Here is a 14,662-nt window from a genome sequence, read left to right as displayed (position 1 = left end):
TAAATTTTAGAATTTCTTCTCTCACTTTTTTTTTTCTTCTTCTTTCCCTTTTTCTCCCACATACACTGCAAGGGTTGTATACAAGGTTTATTTTAAAGTTTGTGTTTGGGAAGTTTCTTGATTAGAGTTTTTTTCAGAAGATTTCACGTTGGGTTTGGTGACTCGAAAGTTAAGATTCACCAAAACCATTCTTTTTTTTTTCCCCTCCCCCCTCTTCACTAAAATAGAGGTGTAATGACTGACTGCCGAACTGTGGGATACTAGGAACCTGAACAGTCAGGGAGGCTGGAAAGGTCGGGTTCCTTAACTAGGAAAGTGTTGGAGTAAACTTAAACCTTTATAATATATTGTATGTGTAGCGCTGGTAGATTTATGATCTACCAATTGATAGGTAAATTTAGTAAATTGCTCGTTAGGGGAGTTAGATTTGCCACTGTTCCAGCTTGGCTGGCGTTGCGTGTGGTTCCACACTGAGCCGGTGGGTGTCACTGTTACCATTGGCTAGTGTTGGAAAGGCAACGTGTCGAAGCGTATGGGTGCTCCTCTGTCCCGGAGACAACTCGGTGGAGGTGGTCCTCCAAGTTGCATTCTGGGAGAGGATATTTATGGGACAGACGCCATGTTTTGGGGTTCGTTTTCAGCCACCTGCTGGCCCTCCTGGCCGACAGGTATGCGTTAGAGTGCTACCTCGTGGTCCTCCGTTCCGGTGCGTGGGTGGGCCCAGAAGCATGTCTGGGGCCTACCACAGCAGCCGAGGAATGGTCCTGAGCTGTCTATCCAGAGTGAAGAAGCTGGACAACCGTGAAGATCCAAGGGGAGGACCCGTCATGGAAGGATCACGCAGAGTGCTGGTCTGGAGAGGGGCCTGGTGACTCGGTTGGAGGACGTATCCTAAAGTAGTTTTACAGCATAGTACTGCCGGGTTGGCTTAAAGGTCCAAGTACTGTGTCTGACATTCACCATAAAGTTTAATACATCCTGTGGCAGAGGATTGTACGGATTTTTTTCAGGCAGGTCTGTGGCGGAGACTTTTGTTCGTGCTACGTACTGGCTGCTAGGCAAGTGAGAGAGGCCTATCCAGGCGAGCAAAGATTGTGTCCCTCAAGGGGAGTGCATCTGATTACAATATTCAACTATAAAAGGACATTCTCAAGAATCCTAAAGAAAGGTATTTGAGCTTCCCTGTAGCTTCCCTCCTGCCTCTTTCCTGCTACTTCCTTCGTTACTTGGTTCAATAAAGCATTGAAAACGTATTCAAGTGTTGGTGCTTATATCGTCCAGAGGTAAACTCAACGGAACCCTAGACCCGGTGCCGGTGAAGCAGGGGTGTCGAGAGGGAAGGTAACAAGCCTGCTTAAACCAGCAGCTCCACCGAGAGTTATTGCTACATATGTTAAGAGGGGAAGTGGTTCCCCTTTTTCTTTTTTTTATTTCCTGTTTTTTTATTCTCCCTCTTTAATTTTCTACTTTTAAATAAAAGACTTTGAGATGTTCATATAAAATCTTTGATATTATGCAAATGTTATATATGTTTTGGCTTCTATTTTTTGTTATGCTTTTCTACCTGTTCTAACAGTGTCTTTCAGTGATCACAGGACTCCAGGTTCTCAGCTCTCCCTGTGTAATTTCTCCTGTGGGCAGGGCCGAGATTCCCCTGCTGATGTCAGCTAGGGAGGAAGAGGGGAGTGGACCATAGAACCTGGAGTCATGTGATCGCTGGAAGACACTGTTAGAACAGGTAGAAATAGTCTTTTTTTTAAAAAAGCACAGGCACTAGGCTGCAGCTTTTTTGTGACAGAGGGGATGATATAAAGATCAGTTAGTTTTAAAGCAGAGAGGAGAGGAGCAGATCAGCGATAGTGAGAGATGACAGGCATGGAGGGGAGGGGGGAGGATGAGGACAGAGGGAGACATAGGGAGAGCTGCAGATATCACCGTATGACGGAGGCACGTACACTGTGCTGTATAGTATGCTTTAACCACTTCAGCCCCAGAAGATTTGGTTGCTCAATGACCAGGCCTTTTTTTTGCGATACTGCACTGCGTCGCTTTAACTGACAACTGCGCAGTCATGCGACACTGTACCCAAACAAAATTTATCCCCTTTTTTTCCCCACAAATAGAGCTTTCTTCTGGTGGTATTTGATTACCTTTGCGGTTATTTTTTGCGCTATAAACAAAAGAGCCACAATTTTGAAAAAAAATGTATATAATATATATATATGTGTATATATATATATATGTATATATATATATATATATATATGTGTATATATATATATATATATATATATATATATATATATATATATATATATATATATATATATATATATATATATATATATTTACTTTCCCACATTTGTTTTAAAAAAAAAATTTTTTTCCTCAGTTTAGGCCGATATGTAAAAAAAAAAAGTTCGTAATAAAAAGCGTCTACAAAATAGGAGATAGATTTATGGCATTTTCATTTTTTTAACTAGTAATGGAGGCAATCAGCAATTTTTATCAGGACTGCGATATTGCGGCAGACAAATCGGACACTTGACACATTTTTGGGACCAGAGACCTTTATATAGCGATCAGTGCTATAATAATGCACTGATTACTGTATAAATGACACTGCCAGGGAAGGGGTTAACACTAGGGGGTGATCAAGGGGTTAACTGTGTTCCCTAGGTGTGTTCTAACTGTAGGGGGGATGGGACTGACTGGGGGAGGAGAGAGATCGGTGTTCATATTTAGTATGAACACACGATCTGCCTCCTCTCCCCTGAGAGAACCGGGTTTTGTGTGTTTACACACACACACACGCACCCCCATTCCTGTTCTGTCATGAGTGATCGCAGGTGCCCGGCGGTCATCGCGCCCGCCGGGCACTTGCATCGGCTTCGGGCATGAGCGACGCCAGAGGCATCTTAAAGAGCCGAGGTACAACTGCGCAGGGGAGCCAACCTGCCACAGTATAACGGCGGCGGCTGGTCCAGAAGTGGTTAACCGCTTGCTGACCAGTGGCCACAGTTTTACTGTGGAAGAATGACATGGCTGGGCGAAACGACGTTACCTTACGTCGCTTCGCCTTTTGGCCACTAGGGGCGTGTGCATGGACCCGATACGAGTGCCCGGCGGGCTAGATGACCACCGGGCTCCCGCGATCACTCATGACAGTGCGAGAACTGGGATCTGTGTGGGTAAACAATAATAGTCTGACGAATCCACCTGGATATAGTTGAACTTCTTGCCGGCTGTCCTTTTTTAGGACCTTCCGGCAGGACAAAAAAGCAGTCAGTTTTCCGAAAAGAAGTTGACATCTTTAAATAAACTTTGATCGCCCTCACCACATCAAGCGAGTGAAGTGACCTTTTCTCCCTAGTTTTAGGGTTTGGAAAAAAGGAAGGTAGAATGATATCCTGATTCAAATGAAATTTGGAAACTACCTTTGGTAAAAAATCCGGACGAGGGCGCATGACCACTCTGTCCTGATGAAGAATCAAAAAAGGTTCTTTGCAAGAAAGGGCGGCCTTCAAGGCCTGCTAATGCCGATGCCAAATCATCCTTTGTAACATAAGCCGAGGCAGGAATATTGGTGGTGGCCACTATGCCTGACAAATGCAATGGCTCAGCCAGGCCAGATGCTGCAGGTCTTTCAGGGGAGACTGAGGCTGCATCAGTATGGGGCTGGTCCCCTGTTTTCAAGGAAGGTACTCTTACCCCTGTGCTTGCCCTGCTCCCTGTACCTCGTTTTCTGGAAGACATTGCTTACATACGAGAAATAAAGTACTCCACACTAGCTGAAACCAATGTTTAACCTATTGCAACTGTGTCCAAAGACCTGCAGACTCACGTGCCCAAGTATCGCCCTGTGTTGTCAAAGCACATGCCAGGAGCTCCAGCTCCCTATAAAGCCTATCTAGTAGTGGACTGAGCGCATGCGCGCTCCCGCACGACCAGCGGCATGCACACATCCGTGATGCGCACAGCAGCGGCGCACACCAATGCCACGCACACCCGCCCGCCATAAGTGCGTGCCCTACTTGGCAATCTGTAAATCTTCCTAGACACAAGCAAAGGCTTTCCAGTGGCATAATATATAAATTATATATATATATATATATATATATATATATATATATATATATATATATATATATATATATATATATATATATATATATATATAAAAAAAAAAAACAATTCCCAAAGGGAGTACTCACCATCCCAAGCAGCAGGGCCTGTCTTACCAGGCCCAATCTTCCCCCATCACGGCGGGTAGCGCCTCTGAGGACCTTCAAGGACCGGGTCCCCCATTCTTTGGGGGCCACACCCTTGGACTTGTAAAGCACCCTTCTGGTTTACCTTGGGCAAGTTATGACCAGGAATACCAATTTAACAAGGGTCCAGCGCCATATGGGACACATTACAAGCGAAACCTCGCTCTTGAACCGAGGCTCGGGTACCATCCACTTTAGCCATCTTATGCCATCCGAATGGACCCGATTATAACATCCTCACTGGGACATTATTTGAAGAATTTTGAAGAGCTTCAACAGCCATGACCATCACCTTCAAGACACTGGCGAAAAAGCTGGAGGTATTTCCTGTATAGGAGGGGTTATATGGGAGAAACAGTCTTTCTATTGGTTGCCAGTGTCCAATCACCTAAAGGTAGCGTATAACCCAATTAGTCATTATTATGGTGCTCTGTGTCCCGTGATGTACGATAAAGAAATGTATTTTTTTTTTCAAAGTGGGATATTTATTATAGCAAAAAGTAAAAGATAGTGTTTTTTAAAAAAAAACTTATGCTTTTCTTTCCGGGGCTGAAGTGGTTAAAGGAACAGATCTTTATTTTTTGGTTTTTGGGGGGTTAACAAACGCTTTAAGTACCACCAAAAGAAAGCTTTGTGTGAAAAAAAAAAATATATAAATTTTGTTTGGGTACAGCGTGGCATGACCGCGTAAGTTAAATTCGTTAATAGCTAAATAGCAAAAAATGGGGCTGGTCGTAAAGGTGGTAAAACCTTCCAGAGCATACCAAATAAAATGTCAAGTCATTATGAAAAACTCCAAATTAAACCTTTTTTAAAAGTAGACATCCTAAGATGATTTTTTTTTGGAAATAAAGAAATATGCTGGTATTAAATGGTAAAACATGAAGCTTGGTAGTGAACTAGATACATTAAATGTACAGGTCATTTCCTTCCCTCTAACCCCCCCCCCCCCCCATTTTTTTTCAATTTCTTTCTTTTTCTCTCTCTCATTCTCTTTACTCATGGTTATTCTGGAAATCCATTACAGACTATCCCAAAAAATGGGGTTCCCTAAGGCTCTGGTATACTGTTATGTATTGCACATTGTTTGCCCCATACTACTCTGTACATTCAGATGTTGGTTTTGTATAGAATGTGCTCACTGGGGTACCGCTTGTATTTGACAGATTAATATTTATGACTGTACTGGACCTGTAATTGATCCTGTTTTTGTAATCTATTGAAATTTATTTTCATTAAAAATGGCCCCTTCCTGTTCCAACATGACTGCAGCTATAACAGCTTCAACTTTTCTGGGAAGGCTGGTGCACAATAATGTTAGAACAGAAAGGGACCATCCCCAAACTGTTCCTACAGTTGGGAGCATGAAATTGTCCAAAATGTTTTGGTATGCTGACGCCTTAAGGAGTTCCCTTCACTGGAACTAAGGGGCCAAGCCCAACCCCTGAAAAACAACCCCATACCATAATTCCCCTCCACCAAATGATTTGGATCAGTGCACAAAGCAAGGTCCATAAAGACAAGGATGAGTGAGTTTGGGGTGGAGGAACTTGACTGGCCTGCAGAGAGTCCTGACCTCAACCTGATAGAACACCTTTGGGAGGAAGTAGGGTGGAGACTGGGAGCCAGGCCTTCTCGTCCAACCTTAGTGCCTGACCTCACGCAATGCATTTCTAGAAGAATGGTCAAACATTCCCATAGACACATTCCTAAACCTTGTGGACAGCCTTCACAGAAGAGTTGAAGCTGTTATAGCTGTAAAGGGTGGGCCAACTCAATACTGAACCCTACGGACTAAGGCTGGGATGCCATTAAAGTTCATGTGCGTGTAAAGGCAGGCATCACAATACTTTTGGTAATATAGTGTATGCCAATTTAAAACAGTTTGATATTATTATTTTTTAATCTGTACTCCAAAAGCAGTTTTTTTTTTTATCTTGAACATATGACCAGCAGCAGAGGACTAGAAGCTCCTCCTGCTTATGCTAGAAGAAAAGGGGCAGGACTTTAAATGAGGTCATGACTGGATTACCATCAAGTACCTCCATCCCTGAGTATAATGGTTCGGGGGGGGGTTAGGACTTTGAATGAGGCATTGGCTGACAACCAGATAGAATAAATAATAATGTTTAATAAACAGGTATATACAAATAAATTCAGGTTAAATAGATAATGTGAATATGTAACATACCATAATTATACATATAATAATTCCCATTAACACAATTGATCCTCCCTGGCTCCACATGGGCAATATGTAAAAAAAAAGTATAAAATCAATCATTATCCTGAAAAACCCCAATGGGTATCCATAATATATCGATAGGGTGACGTCGCAGCTAGGAAAGCTCTACGCGTTTCGTGGAACCCTCCACTCATCAGGAGCAATGCGGGGTACGTCTAGTTGCATCTGAAAAATACATAACCAGAAGACTAAGCCATAGATGGAGGTGAGAATTGGGTTGAATGGAAAAATAACATAAAAAAGAAGGCAAAACCACAATAGATGCACCCCCACTGTACCTGGCAAAACCGCCTATGCCAACCCATGGACATGGAGCCGAGAACAAGGTGGAGGCATCCAACCGGGAGCTGAGGTAATGGTCCAGCAGCAAGGAAATCGGCACACACAGCAGTGGGCAAGCGTATGTGAAAAGAAGGGACCTCAAATACCAAGAGAGGTGAAAAGAATAATATTTATAATAATTTTTTTTTTATTTATTATTCTTTTCACCTCTCTTGGTATTTGAGGTCCCTTCTTTTCACATACGCTTGCCCACTGCTCTGTGTGCCAATTTCCTTCCTGCCGGACCATTACCTCAGCTCCCGGTTGGATGCCTCCGCCTTGTTCTCGGCTCCATGTCCATGGGTTGGCATAGGCGGTTTTGCCAGGTACAGTGGGGGTGCATCTATTGTGGTTTTGCCTTCTTTTTTATGTTATTTTTCCATTCAACCCAATTCTCACCTCCACCTATGGGCTTAGTCTTCTGGGTATGTATTTTCCAGATGCAACTAGACGTACCCCGCACTGCTCCTGATGAGTGGAGGGTTCAACGAAACGCATAGAGCTTTCCTAGATGCGACGTCACCCTGTCGATATCATCTTGATACCCATTGGGGTTTTTCAGGATAATGATTGATTTTATATTTTCTTTTTACATATTGCCCATGTGGAACCAGGGAGGATCAATTGTGTTAATGGGAATTATGTATAATTATAGTATGTTACATATTCATTATCTATTTAACATGAATTTATTTTTATATACCTGTTTATTAAACATTATTATTATTTGTTCTATTTGGTTGTCAGCCAATGCCTCATTCAAAGTCCCGACCCCCCCCCCCCCCCCTGCTCCTCCTGCTTATGCTTCCCTGCAGACAGGCTGGGAAAGAGCTGGGTCATAGGACAGCTGTATATCGGTTAGGAAAAAGGTACTTTTAATCAAATTAGTATGCCATCATTCACATACAGAAATAGAAGGGACAACGTAAATTAAACAGTGTGTGTTTAGTATCACTTTAAGAAAATTTTGAACAGTATAGGAAGGGAATAGAAAAATTAAAACAGCTTACCTGTAAAATCCTTTTCTTGGAGTACATCATAGGACACAGAGCCTCAGGTAATTACTTGCTGGGTTATGGGCCTACCTTCAGGTGTTGACACTAGTATAACCAATACAGGAAGTTGACTCCCCTATATAACCCCTCTTCCTTCCAGGAGTCCTCAGTTTTTGTAGCCAAGCAATATACTCTCACCCCATAAAACAGAGGGGCGGGAGCTCTGTGTCCTATGATGTACTCCAAGAAAAGGATTTTACAGGTAAGCGGTTTTAAAAATCCTATTTTCTTTATCGTACATCATAGGACACAGAGCCTCAAGTAATTACTTGGTGGGATGTCCCATATCAATGCTACTTGAGAGGAGGGAGACACAACCCATAGGGCATCCCCAGACCTTGAGGAATTATACTGCCGCTTGCAGCACACTGCACCCGAAGGCGATATCCTCATTCCATTTTACATCTACTTGATAAAATTTTGTAAATGTATGCACTGAAGACCAAGTCGCGGCCTTGCAGATCTTAGACATGGAGGCCTGGTGACGCACTGCCCAAGAAGCACCAACCGCTCTGGTAGAGTGCGCCTTAACTTGAAAAGGGGGGATCTTTCCCTTTAAATCATAAGTTCGAATTATAATTTGCCGAATCCACTTAGCCACAGTGGATTTTGACACTGCCTGTCCTTTTTTAGGACCCTCTGGCAGAATAAATAAGACATCAGCCTTACGAATCTGAGCAGTTTTCTTTAAATAGATCACTGCTCTCACCACATCAAGACAATGTAGTGACTTTTCTACCTTGGAACATGGTTTTGGAAAAAAACAATGGCAGGACAATACCTTCAGATGAAAGCCTGAAACCACTTTTGGCAAAAAGTCTGGACGAGGGCGTAACACCACTCTGTCCTCATGAATAATCAAATAAGGCTCTTTACAGGAAAGAGCAGCCAATTCTGAAACCCTCCTTGCTGAGGATATAGCAACCAAAAATATCAGCTTCCTAGTCAGAAGGACTAAGGGAACATGCTGTAATGGTTCGAATGGCGGTTTTTGTAACACTGACAAAACTAAATTCAAGTCCCAAGGGCTTAAGGGTGACTTAACTGGCGGATTAATCCGCATCACTCCTTGAATGAAACCCCGGACTAAAGAATGCGTAGAAAGTGGTCTTTGAAATAAAATTGATAAGGCTGAGACTTGGTCCTTAATAGTACTCAGGGCCAACTTCATCTCTACGCCTACTTGTAGAAAGGCAAGAATTCTGCCTCTAATATATCTCCGAGGGTGCCAACCCTTGGATTCACACCAGGAAACATAAGCTTTCCAGGCGCTACAATATATAGCTCTAGAAGCTGGCTTCCTAGCATTAAAGTAGAAATAACTGCCCTGGAAAGCCCACGTCTTTTCAGAATGTGGGTCTCAATAGCCAGGCCGTTAAATTTAGCATTTGTAAAGTAGGATGGAATATCGGCCCCTGTGAGAGCAGGTCTGGCCTAAGTGGAAGGGACCACAGATCCTCCACTGCCATCTTTACGACCTCTGCATACCATGACCTTCTTGGCCATGCTGGTGCTGCCAGAATTACCATTTTTCTTTCCAGCTTGATCCTGCAAAGTCGTCGAGGTAACAACTGAATAGGGGGAAATGCATAGATCAGTAAAAGCTGATCCCACAGTATCACCAAGGAATCTGTTCTGCATGAGAATGGATACTTTGTCATGGACACAAAGTTGACTAACTTTATGTTGCACTGGATGCTAGAAGATCTACATCCGGAGTCCCCCATCCTTGACAAACAGCCCGAAACATGTCGGGGTGAATAGACCATTGACCTGGGAATAATCTGCTGGCGGCACATGTAGTGCGCGTGCCAATTCTCTATTCCCGGAATGAAGACTGCCGATGGGCACGGAATATTTCTTTCTGCCCAAGTTAGAATATGGTTCACTTCTCTCTGCACTGAGAGATTCTTGGTGCCCCTTTTGGTGATTGATATAGGCCACAGCCGTGGCATTGACAGATTGGATCCTGTTGGGACAATCCCTTAACCTGGAAGTCCAGGCTTTTAGAGCCAGACGCACTGCCCGAATCTCTAAGATGTTGCTGGGCAAGGCTCTTTCGGTACTTGAACACTGTCCTTGGACAGTTGTCTTCTGTCATTACCACTTACCAGATAAGTGGTCTGAAGGATTTACCCTTTAGGACATTCTTTAGTAACCACCAATTGAGGCTTTGGGGCAGCCTTGGGGACAGCCGCATTGGCAAGTCCAAAGCTTGGATCATTTTGTTCCCAGCAAATAGAATACTGTTTTGCAACATTCTCGAATGGAACTGGGCAAAGGGAACTGCTAATGGAGGGACCTCCTTTTTGACCTGACCATCCGCATCAACTCTTTTATGGAGTTGTGTTTTTTTTTTTTGTTTTTTTGTTTTTCTCTTTCTGGGCAAGACCCTTTTTCTGGGCTGCATCTATGATCAGACCCAAATACTGCAGCCCTTTTTTAGCGATTTTAATGGAGACTTTACTAGGTTGAGAACGCAACCGAGACCTTTCCAGGTAACTGGTTGTAATGCGTACACCTTACTCCGAACAGCGATTGGTCTATTAGCAATAGATCGTCTAGGTATGCCAAGACTGTTTAAGCCCTGTGCCCTTGACCCGGCTACAGGTGGGGCTAGCACCTTTGTGAACACTCGAGGTGCTGTAGGTAGCCTGAAGGGCAAGGCTATAAACTGAAATGCTGCTGTTCTACTTCAAACCGCAGAAACCTTTGGTGAGCGGGAAATATATGGACATGAATCCCTGATGCCAATAGGCGCCAGAAGTTTTCCTCCTTGCAGGATAGAAACTACGGACTTGATCGACTCCATAGAAGGAGCGGATCTTCAGGAACTGATTTAGATTCTTTTAGATCTAGAATGGATCTGTTGAATTTCTGCGTGGCTCTGTACATGTACAGGAAACGCACGAAAAAGGCAGTGAAGGTTCCAAGGAACCTAAGAAAAACAGAACTATTAGCTGACTCTACTAGAGGTAGCTTGAAAGAGGCACAAATCATCTCTGCAAGAGGTTTGTACCAGCAATTTCTCAGACTGCGAGGCTGAAAAAAAGTTCAACTCTAGTTGTCTCCTCTGCAGAGAAGTACTCGGTTTGCCTTTCTTCCCGATTACCTGAGGGTAATCATTCATCTTTTACCCACTGTTCCCTTAATAAGGGATCTCAAGTGGGGGGATCTAACATGCTTCCCATCCTTGGATAGCGGATGCGATTAAAGTCGCTAATTTTCCTTCTAGGCCCTGCAGGGCGGAGGAAAAACGCATCTTCAATCATGTATACAGTGGGCTGAATATTTTCTCCTCTTAGGCTCAGTTTCCACTATTGCAACCCCAAAGTTGCTTGATTTTACCGTGATCTTTTGCCGCCAGGAATACGCCGGGGCGCGATTTTGATGCGACAGGAAACAATGCCTGTGTATTCTAGAGGTTTATGGACCACAAGTCGCATCAAAGTGGTACCAAAGTAGTGCAGGGACTACCTTGAAGTCGCACAGATCTGAACAGTATTTCTTGGAAATCATGCCCTAGAGTCTGACGGTGGAGGCCGTCACCGCTGCCTAGAGGCAGCTTCCCCTGCGCAGGGGAAAGAATCCGTTTAAGTGACTTGTCCAAGGTCACAAGGAGCCAACGTGAGGACGAGGTCCCACATCTTTCAGGAAGCCTCCCATGGCTACGCTGGTCGTCAGAGTAGTTAACCTGTGAGGAGTGGCTCCTTCACTAGTGAACGCTGACATGTGGATCTGAACCCATGTCTGTGAGGAAGTCTCCCATGGCTGCACTGGCCGTCAGAGTACTTAACCTGTGAGCTGTTGTGGCTTCACTTTAAATAAAAAGGACATTTATACCTTCTACTGGACAAAAGAGCTTTACTGCTAGAAATCATTTGGATGTATTTCACCAAACCTTCCCCAATGAAAAGGGAAACCAGTCAGACACCCTTTTTTGCAAGATGCTTCGGCTGACCAACCCTTTTAACCACAGGGTCCTAAGCATGTGTTTTAGCACAAGCGCAAGGCGAGGCGCCTGGTGGATAGGGTCTTTTATGGCATTTATGGCGAAACATAGCGCCATTGGTAGGAGGATTTTAACCAAAAAATTACAACTCCTTATCTGTTAGATGCTTAAGCAATTATGCATCTTTATTGATGCTGGAAATCGCAGCGTCTACTGCTGGTACTTTCCAACCTTTGTGAATTTGCTTATCCAGATGATCCCACTCAGCATAAATAAGCGCTGTAAAAGGTTTTTTTTTTTTTAAAACAAAAAACAAAGAAGGGACCTGGACTTTCGGCTTACTCTGTTAGTAGTATAAAAAGTGGAACGAACCATCTCTGTAAGAGTTTGTACCATCAATCTGTCAGATTGTGAAGTTGCATAAGGTTCACCAACTGTTTCCTCTGCAGAGGAAAATTTGGCTTGTTTTTCCCCGTGATCACCTGAGTATAACACCTCATCCTGTGCCCACTGTTCCTTTGGAAAAAGGGATTTGAGGTGGGGGAGGGGGATCTAGCATCCTTCCTATCCTCTTGGATGGAGAATGCGATTAAAGCTGCTAATCTTCCTTCTAAGCCCAACAGGGCAGAGGAGAATGCATCTTCAGTCACATACACAGGGGCTGAAGTATGAGAAGCAGTTACACCACCAATTGCTTCCAATGATTCGCCCTGGCTTGCCATGTCAGGTGTCTCCGGAGAGGATGACAGTGTGAAGGCATGACTGGAGTTCCCAGCGCCTGGGGGTGGAATCCTTGGTACCTTTGTGGTACACTGGAAATCAAATGTGCTAAGCACAACAGCAGAGGCACGTTAACAAATTATGGTATTTGCTGAACAATAGTTTTAGAAAAAGAAAACAATGTCACCATAAGGATCAGCCTTTGATGCTGAGTACCATAATATTTCCTGTGCTCGAAATGCCTGTTTACACACCTTTACATGCCCAGCGCTCCTGTGTCTCTAAGTGTGACAGAATTCTGTCTTCAGCATATGAACTGAGAGCGTCTGTGTTAAACCTCAGGTGAGAACCTGATTACACATAAGTGTCAGCTGTTACCACACCTCTCCAGGAGGAGAGGGGAGGGGAATTTTTATCAGCAGTGTTTGTTAAGCTCCTAGTTTTAAAGGAAGAATTTATACAAAAAAATGCAAATGGCTGGTTTTGTATGTTCATAAACTACTGCTGTAACCCCTTTAGATCCCTCAGAAGAGGAACACCATCTGTTCAATTACGAACTCCCCTCTGGCTGCAGGGACCACACCTGCTGCTATAGCCAGACACAGAGTTGCCGAAAAAGCATCATACTAGGTAAGTGTAATATACTCCCTCTAGAGGAGACATTTTAAGGCATACAGTTATAGAATATATATATATATATATATATATATATATATATATATATATATATATATATATATATATATATATTTATTTATTTATTTATTTATTATGTATTTTTTGGACAAAAAGGCATAGGTGGATTTTAACAGACAGATCCAACTTTCACCCATCACAGCGGGCAGCGTAGTTAAACCTTCAAAGACTGGGGCCCTTTTAATAGGGGTTACGCTCCTTTGGACCTGTATAGCACCCCTCAGGAACAACTTTAGGTAATATGAAAAACCAAAAAGAGTCCTGGTTCCTAGGGTCCAGCTCTCAAAGAGACACTTACAGGCAAAACCTCGTTCTTCAATGTGAGGCCCAGGTACCATCCTATGGCCTCAGTGGCGAGGATGGATCCGGTTGTGGAGGTTTTTTAAATCCAGCATGGATCCCTCCCCTGGAGCTCCTCAGAGCACATCTTCACTCGTGACCAACACCTTAGACACTGGCGAAAAAACTGAGGACTCCTGGAAGGAGGAGGGGTTATATAGGGGAGTCAACTTCCTGTATTGGTTATACCAGTGTCAACACCTGAAGGTAGGCCCATAACCCACCAAGTAATTACTTGAGGCTCTGTGTCCTATGATGTACAATAAAGAAATGTATGTCTTAAAACATTTGACTCTAAAAACATCTTTTTTTCAGTGACAGAAAATGTGTAGGTATTTATTTACCAGGTGACTACCCCATTTACCTTGTGAAACTCAAATGCTTAACAAGGCGAAATCAAACGTGTAGAAACCAAGAGTAACCCATCAGAAATGATCCTTCAGCCATCTGACTTTAGTGTTTGACTTCATACTGGTATGGCTTAGTGTACTCTACAATTCAGACTCTCCTCTTGTATTAACTTTCAAATAAGCTGCACAAATCTCAAAAGCTGACTGATATACTGTATAAAAACAATAAGTTTAACGTACTTAAGGCAAATAGACTGTGCACGTGCCCTCATTTTCCCTGCGCTGCGGCCAAAATGCAGCGCACCAGTGCGATTATACCTTAAAGTGTATGACCTGCTGGCTCCAAGCAGTAAACATGAAAATTCATATGCAATATTACATATTTTGTGGCTAATAAGAAAATCTAATAAGAAAATTCCATCTCCTGGAAAGCATGCAAGCTAGAAGCAGCAATTCATTTATTTTAGAAAACCCCTTTAACAGCTGAAATTTCTTTGAAGGAATTGACAGTTCAAATATTGTGGAATTCTAAAGGGATTTTTTTTTTTTTTTTTTTTTAAAGAATTTTTTTATGAAAACACAACATTGTGTGCGACAGGAATGACTAGTGAACAAGAACATAGTTCTTTCTCCGCTATTATTTCTATAAATAGTGTAAACAAATGAGTGGCTAACATACTGAGAATCTTCAGAGCCTGAGCATTTAATCTTTC

General features: G+C 43.1%; 1 protein-coding gene across 3 annotated transcripts in view; it reads right to left on the bottom strand.

Moving 5' to 3' along the window:
• The window catches only part of SMAP1 (small ArfGAP 1), a 457,172-nt gene that overhangs the window by 245,247 nt on the left and 197,263 nt on the right, over positions 1-14,662 (bottom strand). The window lies entirely within an intron of this gene.

This window comes from Aquarana catesbeiana, linkage group LG04, assembly GCF_042186555.1.
Source record: "Aquarana catesbeiana isolate 2022-GZ linkage group LG04, ASM4218655v1, whole genome shotgun sequence".
Lineage (NCBI taxonomy): Eukaryota > Metazoa > Chordata > Amphibia > Anura > Ranidae > Aquarana > Aquarana catesbeiana.
This window is presented reverse-complemented; position numbering and strand designations above follow the sequence as displayed.